The sequence below is a fragment of the Ambystoma mexicanum genome, chromosome 12 (assembly GCF_040938575.1).
Source record: "Ambystoma mexicanum isolate Mex_15411 chromosome 12, UKY_AmexF1_1, whole genome shotgun sequence".
In the NCBI taxonomy this organism is placed as follows: Eukaryota; Metazoa; Chordata; class Amphibia; order Caudata; family Ambystomatidae; genus Ambystoma; species Ambystoma mexicanum.
The window spans coordinates 1,002,056,454-1,002,071,108 of record NC_090936.1 but is presented as its reverse complement, the minus strand read 5'-3'; the positions used below and the strand labels follow the sequence as shown (position 1 = coordinate 1,002,071,108).

Below are 14,655 nucleotides of genomic sequence, written 5' to 3'. Positions count from 1 at the left end.
TTATTAATGGAATCCGGATCTACGGCTTCAGGATCGGGCCACCGGAGAAGCAGATGAGCAGGAACTGGACAAGGTGAGCGTTATGCTGCACAAGTGCAGAATATCGCAAAGCGTGTTCTGCTGTTTGGGTGTGGTGTAAATAGCCTAGGTAAAGTAGTTCCAGGCCAAGTAGTTCCAGGCCCAGCCACACCCAAAACACTAGACCACATGGCTTGGTTCTACATAACTGAGCTGTGTAATAGGCCTCCATGTTGGATTAAGGTCCAAAACTGGTATTGCTTTATTCCTGATTATGGGCCTGGCGCCAAAAGGCGCCAGGACTGACTACATGTATGTTTCTGATGGAGTTTTAAGGCCCTTGGGGCCGGTGTGAAGGGCTTTTACCCCACTGCTGCCAGGGGGCTGTTATACCTGAGGGGGTCAGGGGCATGGATCGTGACAGTTCATCAGTGAGGACCACCAGTTCTCCTTTACTGAATTTGGGCTTTTTCAGCGGGTTCTTGGGTACCTTCCCTCGGGTCCTCTCCTGAGACATGTTTGCAGTGTCTTTCGGGTCCTGATGGCTGCAGGAAGTGGGTGATTCTGGTTGGATTGTGTTTTTGAAGATGGCTGCCGCCATGCTTCCCGTTCCGACGACTACGCTATTTCTGCCAACTACGCTATTTCCGCCAACGCCATTTGCAATATTTTTGGTGGTGTGCCTTGGTTCGGCGCAGTATCCACTGGGCGGTATTAGCATTGAACGTGTGCCTCACAGAATGAGCAGGCGCTACCCCATGGGAACAAGTAGCTAGTACCGAGCCTGCCAAAAATGTAACTTGCATGTGATGGGCAAACCATAAACCTATGTCAATTATAGATCACCCATTACGCCATAAATGCCATTGAAATGTATTCCGATACTTCATGCACATTCCCAAACACAAAGAGATCATCTCAAGAACATAGTTTTGTGTGCCAAGAGATGACCTAGGAGTCAAAAGTAGCTTGGGGGTATCGGTTTGTGTCAGGCCGACCAGGCTCTCCAAGGCTATAACCAGGAGCAAAATAGCTCCCAGCAATTTCTGATCCTGTCATATCATGCCATTCACACTCAGGCCTGTCTAATGCCTGGACCCTTTGATAATGCCCACAGGCCAAATGATAAAAGACATGCTTCAGCTACAAACTTGTACATATATGCCAGCATGCTCTGGTACATGACATCAACCTAAAGTGAACCTTGGACCACAATATCTGTGTGGCTATGCACAAACAATTACAGCTGTCACACTGCAAGACACAGAGCGACATCCTTTTCAACAGTATTTCACTATACACAAGTCTCAAGGGAATGCATCCTTTTATTGATGGCAAAAGATGACGATGGAAAGGGCCCAGACAAAATCTAGAAAAAGAAAACAAAGTTCTTATTTTATTTAATATAATGTGCTCTAGTTCCAAAGAACTATTTCACATACATATTACATAACATTTTAAAAATACAATATATTAACTACATAAATATAAACATGAAAAAACAGTAATATCCCATGTACAACTGAAGTTCTCAAATTCCAAAGAATAAAAACAAATAATTTAATTGTTTCCTCGCCCAGATTGGCGACCGCCACTTTCCATACATTGTATAGTGCAATCATTAGAGTCACGTTGCATGAGTTAAGTCTATAGTTCCAAAATGCTTCCTCACTTATTGCAGTAGCATTTTGAACAAGCAATTTTAAATATATATTTGCATTTCAGACTTTGTAAGATGTCAGTATATGCGGTGCAGTAACCATCATCTCAGGCCCTGGACAGAGTCAGGAAATTACAAAGCTTCGGAGAGATGCCCAAGGGACTTATGAAGAAGTAGCGACAACGTAATGCTACACACACACAGTGCCATTCCAAATAGACCTGTGCTTTCAAGGGGAACGGTCAATTGTTTTTTGTGGCAGTCATACATGAATTGTTGCCAGCTAGTCAAGTGCAGGGCATGTGATTCACTCCAGTATTGGCTCTTTGCATCTCCATGGGCTAGAAGTAAAGATGCTGGACAGTGGCCAGGCCAAAATTAGGTGCCTGTGTGCCATCTGCAGCAGACACGGATACGCCGTAGACAGGATGTGTGGACTTTATCTGTAGAGCATTTGCTCCATCCATATGTGCATAGTATCAAGGGGGTCCCTCGCATTTATGGCTTGAGAAAACTTGAATGGAAATATTTTTCCGATACTGTGACAAAGAAAACCACTGGAGTAATGCAGACCCTCAGTAAGACAAAGAAGAAGGACTTTATTGTTACGCTGGGAAGTCCAAGCCCTGCATCATAAATCTAAGAGGTGGAGACATGAGAGAGGAAGAAAACCGGGAAGTTCAAACCAGCTGGCCGTGCTGGACTGGAGGATGCGCAGCGTCCTGCGTTGACAGACGGCTTAGGAAAAGTTTCCGAAGAGCCGTGTAGCGGAGAAGGCGAGCTGCGAAAAACCAGAGAAAAGCAAAGGTATCCTGAGCCGAATGACAGAGGTGGCGTGACCCCTAACATTTGGCAGTGGACCACGAGGTCCATACACTACGTGAATACCACTAACATGGCAGGGGACCCAACGAGAAAGAAAGAAGGTGAAGACTGTTCAGAGAACTGGACGTGAAGGGTACATGCAGCCCCAATCTCAGCCGAGACCTGGTGACGATGTCCCTACACGAGAGAGGTAGCAGGTAAAACGGGACACATGGGAGGGGGACCAGCATTCATGTTGGGAATGTGCATACTGCTCCCAGTAAAGAACAAGTATTGAAAGAGAGTGAGCATCATTACTGGAGCACTCATACTCGTCCCAGTAAAGAACAAGTATGAGAATAATTACTGAATCACTCATACTCGTACTAAAGAACAAGTATTGAAAGAGAGTGAATCATAAGTGGAACACTCATACTCGTGGCAGAACAAACCCAAGTGCTGGAAGAAAGCAAGAATCATTGCTGTAATCTTCCCATTTGTCCCAGTAAAGACCCAGTCTTGGAAATACATAAGAAGAGTAAGAATGGTAGTTGGAAATGTGTTTGTCCTAGTCAAGAGAAGGACTGGACATTGAATACAGAGAAAGAGCCAACTGTGACTAATCCGAGAAGAGCAGAAGAGCTCCAAGCTAAAAGAGAAAACAAAACAAAGAAGATAACCAGAGAACAAAGTAAGAGGTAGAGAGAAGTTGAAGAGCCCAATAGATGATCTGTACGACTTGATAAAAGTAGTCACAAAGAACGAGCTGCAAATACTTTATTGAAAGGAAACTTACTTATAAAAAAGGGAGTAATTCCCCTGTGGCTTGGTTGTTTTGGTAGTGGTAGGGTCAGGTTAGATTAGTTTGGACAGTGGACAGACCTTCATTTTGGACTCAATGACAATTGACAGGCACCCTAGTTAGTTTCCGTTAGGTATTGAAAACCCATAGTTTAGGGAAAGTCAGGAGTGTTCATCATTTTCTTTAATAACGAATACGTCAAAAATAGAAGATCAGAGTCTGTGCCCTTCTTCTGACCCGCCACAATGCACACAAAGCTGTTGGGGATTGTCATGCTTAAGGGAGCATTCCACAATTCCCCACCAGGCACAAGTCAGAGTAGGCGCGCAGTGTACATGTCATGAATGGAGAGAAGGAGGTGAATGTCTCCAAAGCAATATGACGGAAGATGAAGTAGGACTATGGACATGTAACCCTGAGAGAAATAGCAGCTGCAATGGATGCTTATAATGGACAAGCAGGAATGTACAAGCAGGAATGTACTCCCTGAAGCCAGGGCTTGACTAATCCCAGAACTGTACAAGTTGTAAAAGGCCAAACACATGTACATGATGTTTCTGGCACGTTCTTAAAATGTACACCTATGAGTTGACCCATTATGCATTGGACTGCCATATGTCCTTGAATACGTGCTCCCAACATGTTCTTCACAATGGAGATGAAGATGCTCATTGCACTGGGCTCAGTATAGGAGAGCCAAAGTTGATGGCTTACTATGTTAGGGTGTTGCATAAATCATGCAAATTACTGTGCAAGGACTTCTGGAAATGCATCACGACTTTTCAGGCGGCATCTGCAGCACCCATATTGGTAGCGGTTTCCAAGCAAGTGATGCTTAGGAGCCTATACCACGGATGTATTTACTTTTGCATGTTGCTCATTTGTATCTTGTGAATGTCGGCCTGAGTGTAGTGAGGAATGTGTTTTGAGTCCATGCATTTTGCACCAATGTAGCCAGTATGTAGCCAGTACCCCGCTTTCCTTTGTCTTTTTTGGGTATTATATCAAAACTCTTACTTGTCCCAATTCTCCCTGATGTGGGCTTCAGCTTCTCCCAGACACTTTTCAATGATTCACCTTCTATTGCGTCTTGTTTGGAATCATCTCCCACCCTCTGTGAAGGTGTACAGAATAGCTACATTACCCACGGTTCAAGCGTTCTTTTACCTCAGGAGTCTGGTCATCAAACTTACAACTAGGGTGTGCAGGACTAACTGTTATGGAGAAGACACAATGAGCCCTTCCCCTCTTCCTCGTCCCTGTCCGTGACTCATGATGCGTCAGGACTGTGGCAGGGTTGAGAGTATGATGAAGATTGACCAGCAAGTAATCAGAGCATTGCCTCAACCACCTCTCATCATCATCATCTCTGGACAAGATTATGATGATTCACACTGCCAACAGAGTGCCCGATCAACAGGCAGCAGGATGCTGGGTATTGCAGCCATTGTGTACTCCTCTTGGCATATATGGTGTGGTGCTACATCCAGAGAAGAGAGGCTGGCTTTTTGGATGAGTGACTGGGGAAGACAGACATCCTTCGTGCGTTAGGCCTGGGATAATACAAAGCTGGAGCATTTATGGTGATAACTACCGGTTCCTATTCCATAGATTGCAGTGCACTGTGAAGGTTGTTGCTTTTCTGCGGCTGGAGGACGTGTCTTGGAGGCTGGGGTTTATCACGACACATGTGGTCTCGCTGACGCATTACATTTCCATTGCCTATGTGCGCCATGCTATCTTTACAATGTTGACCTGTCCAGTTGGATACAGACTTGTATGTCTGTCCAGAACTCTCTAGGTGGTGTTAGGAGGCAGGTAATGGTGATGCAGGCGCCCAGATTGATTAGGACTACAAGGCGGCAGATGGACCCTCAAGGTCCAGGTGGAACAGTACAGGTCATCACTTCCGCAGTGCAGGCTGTGTCACCGGAACCCTAACAAATCAAACAGCCATCATTAATTTCTACCACTGCAGAGACAGAGGTTCCATTTAGAAGCCATCAGTGAAAGAGGTCTTTCGAGACAATGGAAGATCAAGCGCTTGTTGGAAGAATAAAGTTCTTGACAATGGTATGTGGAAGTGTTATGGTAGTACAGAAAAAATAACATAATCAAATGAACACAGTCAAATATACAGAGTCAAGTTTATCAGGTGTTTCAAGAACATCATAGCAAGCAATCTCACACAGTCAACTCTGTCGCTGCGGTAAGGTCGGCGGCGGAGATAGTAGTGTTACAAAGTGAAACCGCAAATCTTCCAAATAACACGGTGCTAAATCCGATTGAAAATAGAAGCACCCATCTCTCGTTTTTGCAACCCCAAAATCGTGTTCCATAAATGAAGGGGTTGGGAAGAAATACTCACTCTTGCCACAGCCACCAAGGGCACTGCACAAGGCACCTGTGAGAAACCCAGCTGCAGCCATGCCTAATCAAAGTGGCTGCCCCCCACCCGCCCTGCACAGCTGTTTACAATAAAGGGTGCTACTACTGGTGACAGAAAAACATTTTCCACCTGTCCCATACCACTGGCTGAACTAGGACTGCATCAATGGAAACCGCAAGTTTGTTCTCTGGTGGTGAATGAGTCCAGGACACTCCCATTAATCCACCTGGGCTAAGTACAGATCCCATGGGGGGCTACAGAACAAAGGAAGACCAGTCTTGACTGGCAAACATTCATTGTCCTCTGCTTCAAAAGATTAATTGCCCATCATCTGCCAAAAAGGACTATGCATGCCCGACACATGTGCTACCACTGGGCACAAGCAGATCAGCCAGAGCTGTACAGACCCTGGTCCGATACCAAGTGCAACATCTGGCGACCCACTGGCCTATCTTGCTCCCCAATTGTCTGATGCATCAGTACTGTATGATGAATCAGTGGTCAAGAGAAGCCTCTGGACTCTACCCTGCCTTCTTGCTGTGTCCACGAACCTACGAACCAACAGCTTTCTTACTCCTCGGCATATCACCATCCTTGATGATATGCACGGAGCCATCACTTTGCTCAACTTTGTTCTGAGAATGATCAGTTCTTGGGTAGTCTGAGCCCCAAAGGATATGGAGCCCACCCAGAGAATCGACTAGGCCAACAAATGCAGAGAGGAGGGACAGCAGCATACCAAGGGCATACAGCTTCAGCATCCACTTAATCATGTCCCTGAAGGTTGAACAAGAGGATGGACCAGGAGAATATTTCCAACTGAAGCAGGATCCAGGCAGAAGCAAGTTGATGTCAGAAGTGGGAAGCAGGATCTGAACTGAAAAAAGATCCACACTGATGTGAGATCCAAGCAGAATTAGGGTCTAGGCAGAAGTGATATCCACACAGGAAGGAACCCAGGCAGAAATGAAAAGCAAGATCTGAGGTGAAACGGGATCCAGGCAGATGTAGATTAAGGCAGAAGTAGGTAATCAGGATCCAGGATGAAGAAGGATCCAGAAAGCCGCAGGCTCCAGGCAGAAGCAGAATCGAGGCAGTCAGAGCACACTTTAGGTGCTATTTGAATTCTAACAACCAAAAAAGAGAGAAAGGGTGTTAAAGGCTCTGTGGGAAAAGAAAACACAGAATAAAGACTCAATCTCTCCAGTCCCACCGGTGCACCACACGACTTCCCCCCGCCATTGCATGCACACCAACAAACCAAAATCCAAACGATGACACCAAAGGGAATTTCGGTGCCTTTTAAAAAAAAATGTGTTTATTTATAAAACAGCGTACAGGAAATCAACACAGCGCATAACATCCAGCTTACGGTATTCAACATTTCCCACCTCCCTCCCCTGTTGTCCCCTGGAGCAACTTTCACTCTCAGTCCGGTTGAGCGTGACCGGGCGCCCACCCTTCCCCGTCCGAGTGCATTGCCCTCGCAATTAGGCACAGATTGTAAATCAATGCCGGGAAATTTCGGTCATAATCCAGGAAAGGCGCACAAATATTTGAGAATCGGTGAAGAATGCCCGCCTTGGCCACTGTGATTTTTCTCTGTGACCAAAATGTCCCTGAGTGTAGTCCACCAGAGCGTCATCAGGGGGGCCATCGGCCAACTTCCAGGTGCGAGCCATAGTAATCTTTGCCGCCAGCAAAAGTTGGGTTATGAGGGCAGCCTTCCTGCCCGTTCTCGGGTAGGAGCCCGGGATCGGGACTCCTAAAAGGATAGTTTCGGGAACCAGTGGGATCCCCGCTTGAGTAATGTCTTTTATTGTAGGTAGGTACTGAGTCCAGAACTCCCTGACTTTGGACACGTCCACCACATGTGGAAATAGGACCATGGGAGTCTGCAACGTCACCAGCATTGGGGGTCCAGAGCGTGATGAAAGTGGTGTAAGCGGAGAGGGGGTTAGTACCACCTTAGGAGCAGCTAGTGAGCACACTCCCTCTTGGTGATGCAAGGGGAGGACGAGTGTGTCGTCGTCCAGATGTCTACCCAAGACTCGTCTTCTATAGTGAGCCCTGGTTCTGCCTCCCATTTTGTCACGTAGGAGGCCTTAGCGACGAAAGGGTTCTCCTGAAGCAGTTTGTAGAGGGCAGAGATCTTCCCTTGGGCTGGCAGATCTTTCGCAGTGAGTTCCAGGGGGGTAGGGACTCGTGTTGCTGCCGATCGAGTCAGGGGATGAGAGCACCAGTGCCGGAATTGCGAGTAGGTGAACCTATCTGTTTCTGCTAACTGGAAAGCTGCTTTGCATTGTTCAAAGGAGAGTAGGCAACCCTGCTCAAAGAGTTGCCCAACGGATTCAAGGCAAAAAGGCTGGGTGGTATTTGGGAAAAAGGGCCCAATCCCCCAGGGATGCCCTTATGTTTCAGGGCTCAGTCCAGGCCTTCACCAAGTGTTTAGTGGAGAACAGCCCTCTCGGCCAGGTCCAGCACGGGGGGATATGTGGAAGAAAGCGGAGGAGAAGAGGCAGGCAAGACTGTTCTATCTCAACCCACTTCGGGCGCCCCAAGGTGAGCTCCCATGCCTGAATATGGCCTAGTTGTGCTGTGATCTGATATCTGCGGAGGTCGGGGACCCCCAATCCACCTAGCCTGGGGCTGCTCACCATGGTTCTCTGGGGAATTCACGATTTCCTGCCTCTCCAGATAAATCTGAGCATCTTCCTTTGGAGCCGCCGTAGTGGCGGGAGAGGGATCGAGATAGACAAGGATGAGCAGGTGTAGAGAAACCGTGGGAGGAGATTCATCTTGCAGGCCGTTATGCGGCCCAGGAACGAGATTTCCTGCAAGAGCCAGCGGTCCAGATTCTTTTCCAGCTCTTCGAAGAGGGGGGAAGCTTGTCTGATAGACCTCTGCCGGAGGGGCAGGGACCTGGAACCCCAGATAAGGGATAGCCTTGGCGCTCCATCGTATTGGGCATTGCTTCTCTAAGGATTCCCTTTGCCCTGGACCCAGCCCAATCCCCAGGGCCACCGATTTCTCAAAGTTGATAGCAAAGCCTGCTACTCTCCCAAAGCCATGGACCTCAGCTAGAGCCGACATCAGTGAGGCTGAGACATCAGTGATGGTCAGTAGCACGTCATCAGCATAAAGCACGATCTTGGGCTGGGAGGGACCTACTTGGAGGCTTTTAATTTGCGAGTTAAGGCATATGCATTGGGCCAGAGGCTCCATGGCCAGGGCAAAGAGCACGGTAGATAGGGGGCACCCTTGTCTGGTTCCACAGGACCGGGGAATTGGGTCAGATAGAAGGCTGTTGACTCTCAGGAGGGTATTGGGAGACTGATAATTGGCTAGCACCAGCTTTAGGAAAATTGGGCCGAAGTGGAAGGAGTCAAGGGCAAGGCGCAAGAAGGTCCAATCCACTCAGTCGAAGGTTTTAGTTGCATCTAGGGCCAATAAAGCGAGCTGTCGTGATTCCGGATTGGCGATGTCTATTAAGTTCAGGGCTCTGCAGATGTTGTCTTTCATTGACCTGTGGGTTATAAAACCTGTCTGGTCCAAGTCTATGATTTCAGGGAGGACGGATGCCAGGTGGTTGGCCAGGATCTTTGAGTATATATTGGCATCGAGGTTTAGTAATTAAATGGGCCTATACGAGCTGTTGTCCCTGGGGTCTTTCCTGGGCTTAAGAATGAGGACCGTGATTGATTCCTGCATGGAAGGGGTAATGGTCCCCGTGATAGCAAAGGAGTTAAAGAGGGTTGTCAAGGGGGTCACCAGCTGGGGGTGAAAGACTTTATAGAATCGAGTAGTATACCCACCTGGGCCAAGGGCTCTGGGTTTGAGGCTCTTGATGGCCGCGTCGACTTCCTCACGTGAGATGGGGGGCCTCAAGAGTTTCCCTTGCAGCGGCCTTGAGGCGTGGGAGGGCATCACCCTGCAGGTAGTCCTGTTGTTCTGCTTGGTCCCTCAGAGATGCCGACAGTTGCAGTTTATCCTGCTCCACGAATTGGGTCATGCCATGAGAGTCACGTAGGCCCAGGATAGTATTACGCTTCTTGGCTTTGGCAAGTTTGCCCACCAACAGTGTGTTTGCTTTGTTTTTTTTGCTTTGTTTCTTTTGGCATAATACCATTGTTTGGTTTTAGTTAGCAGGTGCGCCGTGGCCTCAGCATAATGTGCCTCCAGTCTCTTTCGTGCTGCCTGTAGGGCCCAATAGGATTTCGGGGACCAGCCCCTCCGTTTGTGGGTGGCCTCGGCTTCATGGATCTCCTTCTCCAGGACTATGCGAGCGTCCCGTATAAGCTTAGGAAAAGACGCACCTTGAGCGATCAGCTCTCCTCTCACTGCAGCCTTCATAACTTCCCAGGTGTTCGCTGGGGACGTGTCCTTGTTCCTGTTTTACATGAAGAAGTTCTTGATTGACTTGGCTATGGAGTCCCTTACTGACATGTCGTTTAAGATGGGGTCATACAAGTTCCACCGGCGGCGGGGAGGATGGGGGGGGAGGGGGGAAATCAGGGTCATGAGCTTGGAGCGTCAATGCAACTGGAGCGTGATCGGAGAGGACCCTGGGGCCAATGCAGGCATTGTCCGTGAAGGCTAAGATTTGAGGGGAGGCTAGCATAGCAAGAGGTCAATCCGGGAGAAGGTTCTATGCACGTATGAGTAGAAGGAAAAGTATTTCTCGTTGGTATAGATTACCCTCCAGGTGTCCATGACATCTAGGGTCCGGAAGAGATGAAGAAGGCTCTTTGCCAATCTCAAGTCCTTGGGGGACGGGGGTGTGACCTGTCCATGAGTGGGTCTGGGACTCCGTTGAAGTCGCCTCCAATGACAATTTGGCCCTCGATGAATGGGAGGAGCGCGTCCTCTAAGTCCCCATAAAACCCCTCCTGGTTGTCATTAGGGGTGTATGCTGAGACCAGGGAGTAGAGTTGGCCAAGAATAAGACATTTGTCTGCAATAAAGCGCCCCTCCGGACAGCGTAATGAGTCCAGGATTTGTGGCCTGACATCTTTTGCAAAGAGGATCGCTGTGCCCCCCTTCTTAGTGCCATTGGAAGCTAGAAATTGCAGAGGAAAGAATCTGCTGTGAAGGCAGGTGAAGTCCGCTGGGATTAAGTGAGTCTCTTGGAGGAAGACCACTGAGGCTTCCCCATCCTGTAAGCGCTGTAGAGTAGATTTCCTTTTTGAGGGCCGGGGGGTGTAGGAGGGGGTGAGCTCAGGCCCCTGACATTTAACATGACAAATCTTTGTTTCTGGTGCAAAGGGGGTGCCTCTTGAATCTTTACAGATGCCAGGGGTGGGGTTCAGCCATTGTCCGGAGGTGCGTGCATAGCAAGGTCATCCTGTGACTGAGGTTTTGTAGATGCCCTCCAACAAGAGGGCAAGACTTTCAACATCGACTGCCAACAGGAAGCCAGAACTTGAACTTGGGGAGCCAAGTTCTTTCCAACGGGGCTTCCCCTAGCCAACAGGGCTACAACAGTCCATGAAAACTGAGTTACACTCCAAAGGAAATACGATGAAATGCACCTTGGAGTTGGGCATGCCCCGCAGAGGGCCCGCAGCGGCTCTCAGCAGATTATATGTTCTAGTGCCGTTTGATCTTCGGGGGAGGCACCAATCATCATTTCATCCTCCGGGTTCTTTGTACTCTTGACCAGGATGCGTGCCTCGGTTTAGGGGGCAACTTGTCGGGTTCACTTTCGGTGAGGTCAGATGCGGGGGCGTTTGCCCGTCCGGAAGAACCGGGGCGTAAGATCATAGCTGCATCGTCGAGGTGGCTGATTGTTTGGGGGACTCCATTGTGAGAAAACTGAAGAGCCGTTGGAAATAGCCATCAATAACGAATTTGATGATCTTGAAGAAAGAGGGTGAGCGGTCGGAGGGCCCTCCGCTTCTGCAGCGTCAGAAGAGAAAGATCTTGATAGATTTGAAGAGTGGATCCTTGGAATGTTAGTTAATCTCGGGAGCGATTGGTGGTGTAGAAGTGGACTCTCGTGATCACATCCAGAGTGGACTTGGTCCCATTTTTAAGTGCATTCCATCCCTTAAGAATGGCGTTTGTATGCATGTTTTTCTTTACTGCATCTGCTTCTTCCTATATGTAATCTTGCTTTATGCCCTCACTTGCCTGAACCCGAGGGACTACGTTTACACCTGCACACTGCATGCACAGATAATGCTGGCAGGTGGCATCACTGATCAGATATGCCAGCAATTTTATGGTAGTCTTCCGGGATTCCTCCTCCATTCGGAAATGTTTTTTTTTGAACGGTATCAGAGGTAAAGAGTCTAGTCCATGAAGGGTGTGGGGGATTTCAAGGCAGAGTCATCAGACATGGAGAGTTCTAAGCCCGAGTCCCTCCTACGTGGAAGGTCCAAGAGCCCTTTAGTGTAGGAGGGCCACAGTGTCGGAACCCCTCAGAAGTTCTGGTTGTCCCAGCTAGAGATCCTCAGATTAGGAGGTCCTCAGACCCCAGACCCCTAACCCCAAGCTGTGCCATATCAGGTGTGGAGGTTCTGCAGAGATGCTAGGACAGCGGATCCCAGAACACCTCAGACTACGAGCGCCTCAGATTCAGGCACTCAAGAGTAGGAGAACTGATGGAAAAGCAAGCCAAGTCCATGCTGCCCTTTTTTCAACTATACTGACGCCTCTGGCAAGCAGCTGGTTTCCACATTGGTCAGCCTGCAACTGCACTAAATCATGGTAGCCAATTTCAATTTAAATGTGGAATTCCACGATTGTGGCCCTGGCTGCAGTATGGGAGTAGCCCTCACACAGCTCACACTCTTAAGGTCCCAGTCTTGGCACAGCTATCAGTTTCAGCGTGGCTGTGCGAAAGCGATATAACATGAGATGGTGAAAATATTCTGAGCTTTTATCTATCTATAAGACGTCTGGTGGAAGTTTACGAAAAAAAAAGAGTTGCAAGTGCATTCATAGGGCTTTTCATGTGCACCCTGACCCACCACGCTCAAGATTCAGACAAATGGCCTCGGAGAGTTCAGCAGGAGTCTGTGGCCATGGGTTTACCAGGGGTAGTAGAGCTAACTGCGAGTAGCAGGTGCATGCCAGAAATCTGGTGAGGGGCATTAATAAAAGGGACTGCATCTGCCACACTGCTTTAGTGCCATGCAGTGGTGTCTCAAGGGTGGTGACAAAGGGGCCACTACCACCATAATGCCTGGCCTCTCCTCGGCCCCCCTCTACATTGAGCAGGAGAAAGCCTCCTGCTGGCCCTTGAAGCATAACATTGTTAGGAGTCTCGTCTTGTCCACTCCCACTGCCATGTGCACACATTTCAGCTGGCTAATGCGGCTGCAGTTTGACACTTCCACCACTACACCCTCTGCCAGGCACCGTCCTCATTATTTCACCTGTATTTGGGCTTTTTCTATATTGTGCTATGTTCTTAAAGGTGAAGCTGAAGAGTAGGGTTTGTCTGTGTAGGACAGGCAGACTTGATACTCCAGACCCAGAGATTCTTACCAACTTGATTGTTATATATCGCCATTTTGCGCATGCCGAAATACTCCACGCTGGGATGTTTCTATGCTCTAGATTGTGCTGCATCCAGATACAATAGTTGATATTATATCACATTTTTATAAATAGCGCATCATGGCTGATTTCTCTTGCTTCTTAGAGCTGTAATAATAGGTGTTACTACTACCAAATGTAATGCTTCTCAATTTGTAAACCCCTGAAGAATTAATGGTTGATTCGACCCTGCTGAGTTTTGAACTTGGAAAGTGCAGGTTGTCACATGAGTTAAGCATTTAACTAGCTGAGCTAGCCACTCGCAGCGCAGTATGTTTGATCAACTGCGTAGTTAAAAAGAAACATGCATTATATCTACACACCTCCTTCTTCTGTCCCTTTTTAATACAAAATATTCATTTAATAGTGCCATGTTTAGAAGTGGTGTGCCATGACATATTGCTCCTGCTTCTAAGCACTGTAATAATGTGTTTTATTACTACGAAGCGTAACCCCCCAGAATCAAGGCAATACCAAAAGCAGTCAGCATGCACACTTAAGGTGACACAGCGTGATCTGCAGATCCCAGGTTAAAATCCTGACAAGATCAAACACAGTCTTGTACGAATCCCATTTTTATACTGCTAGGTCTGAAGCTGAGGAGACTGGCATATCAGTGGATATGATGGCACGTTCATGCAAATTGCTGGGAACAAAAATCAGAGACTTTGTGTGAAATCCCTAAATATAATTCCTGCTGATGCCACTGGTGGCTGCATATCCTGGGGAAACTGCATCCATCCCCGAAAGGATGGTAATAATTAAGACCCAAAGTCGTCCCACGCAGGTGGTCATGGTTATGACCTGCGAATACTTCATAGGGGTGTCAAGTACACCAAAAAAGGTTTGCGAACGTCCACAATCAACCCCGACCCTCTGCTGATAGCAGCAACCTCCGTCCTTTTCATTAGATGACTTAACCACCCCATCAAATCCATTCCCTCATATGGCAGCACTCTCCATTACTCCATCCCGTCCACCAGGTGGCAGCATCTGTGACACCATCATCCCCAGCAAAGGGCCAGCCACTCACACAATCGCCCACTAGCAGATGACAGCATCTTCCAATTGATAAAAAATAAAATCCTGCCAGGCCTGGCCCATCACTTCAGAAGATGGTAGCACCCTGCACCCAATCAACTCGACTCCATGCAGGTCACTTCCTCCCAGGTCCGGCAAATTACACCACATCAACTCCAGAACATGGCAGCAACCTCTCCACCCATAAACTCAGGAACCACTCGACACCGTCTGGCAGATGATAGCAGCCTACCACCCATCAATTCAACTCCCTCGCCACCCGCCCGCCCCCTACCAGATGTCATCACCAAGAAACCTCCAGGCCATCAACCCAGGATGCACCCTCTGCCCCATTAACTCCACCCTTCACCAGAAGATGGCAGTACTCTTCCTCAAATCCATTATTCTTTATCGCCA

At 48.2% G+C, this 14,655-nt stretch overlaps 1 protein-coding gene across 1 annotated transcript in view; it reads right to left on the bottom strand.

The window, feature by feature from the left end:
- LOC138514193 (Golgi-associated RAB2 interactor protein 1A-like) overlaps window positions 1–14,655 on the bottom strand; it is a 563,172-nt gene that overhangs the window by 498,186 nt on the left and 50,331 nt on the right. Inside the window, exon 2 of the transcript XR_011281895.1 lies at window positions 5,410–6,800. The gene's annotated coding sequence lies outside the window, so the exon portion shown is untranslated. Of the gene's footprint in view, window positions 6,801–14,655 lie in introns of the transcript that reaches the window.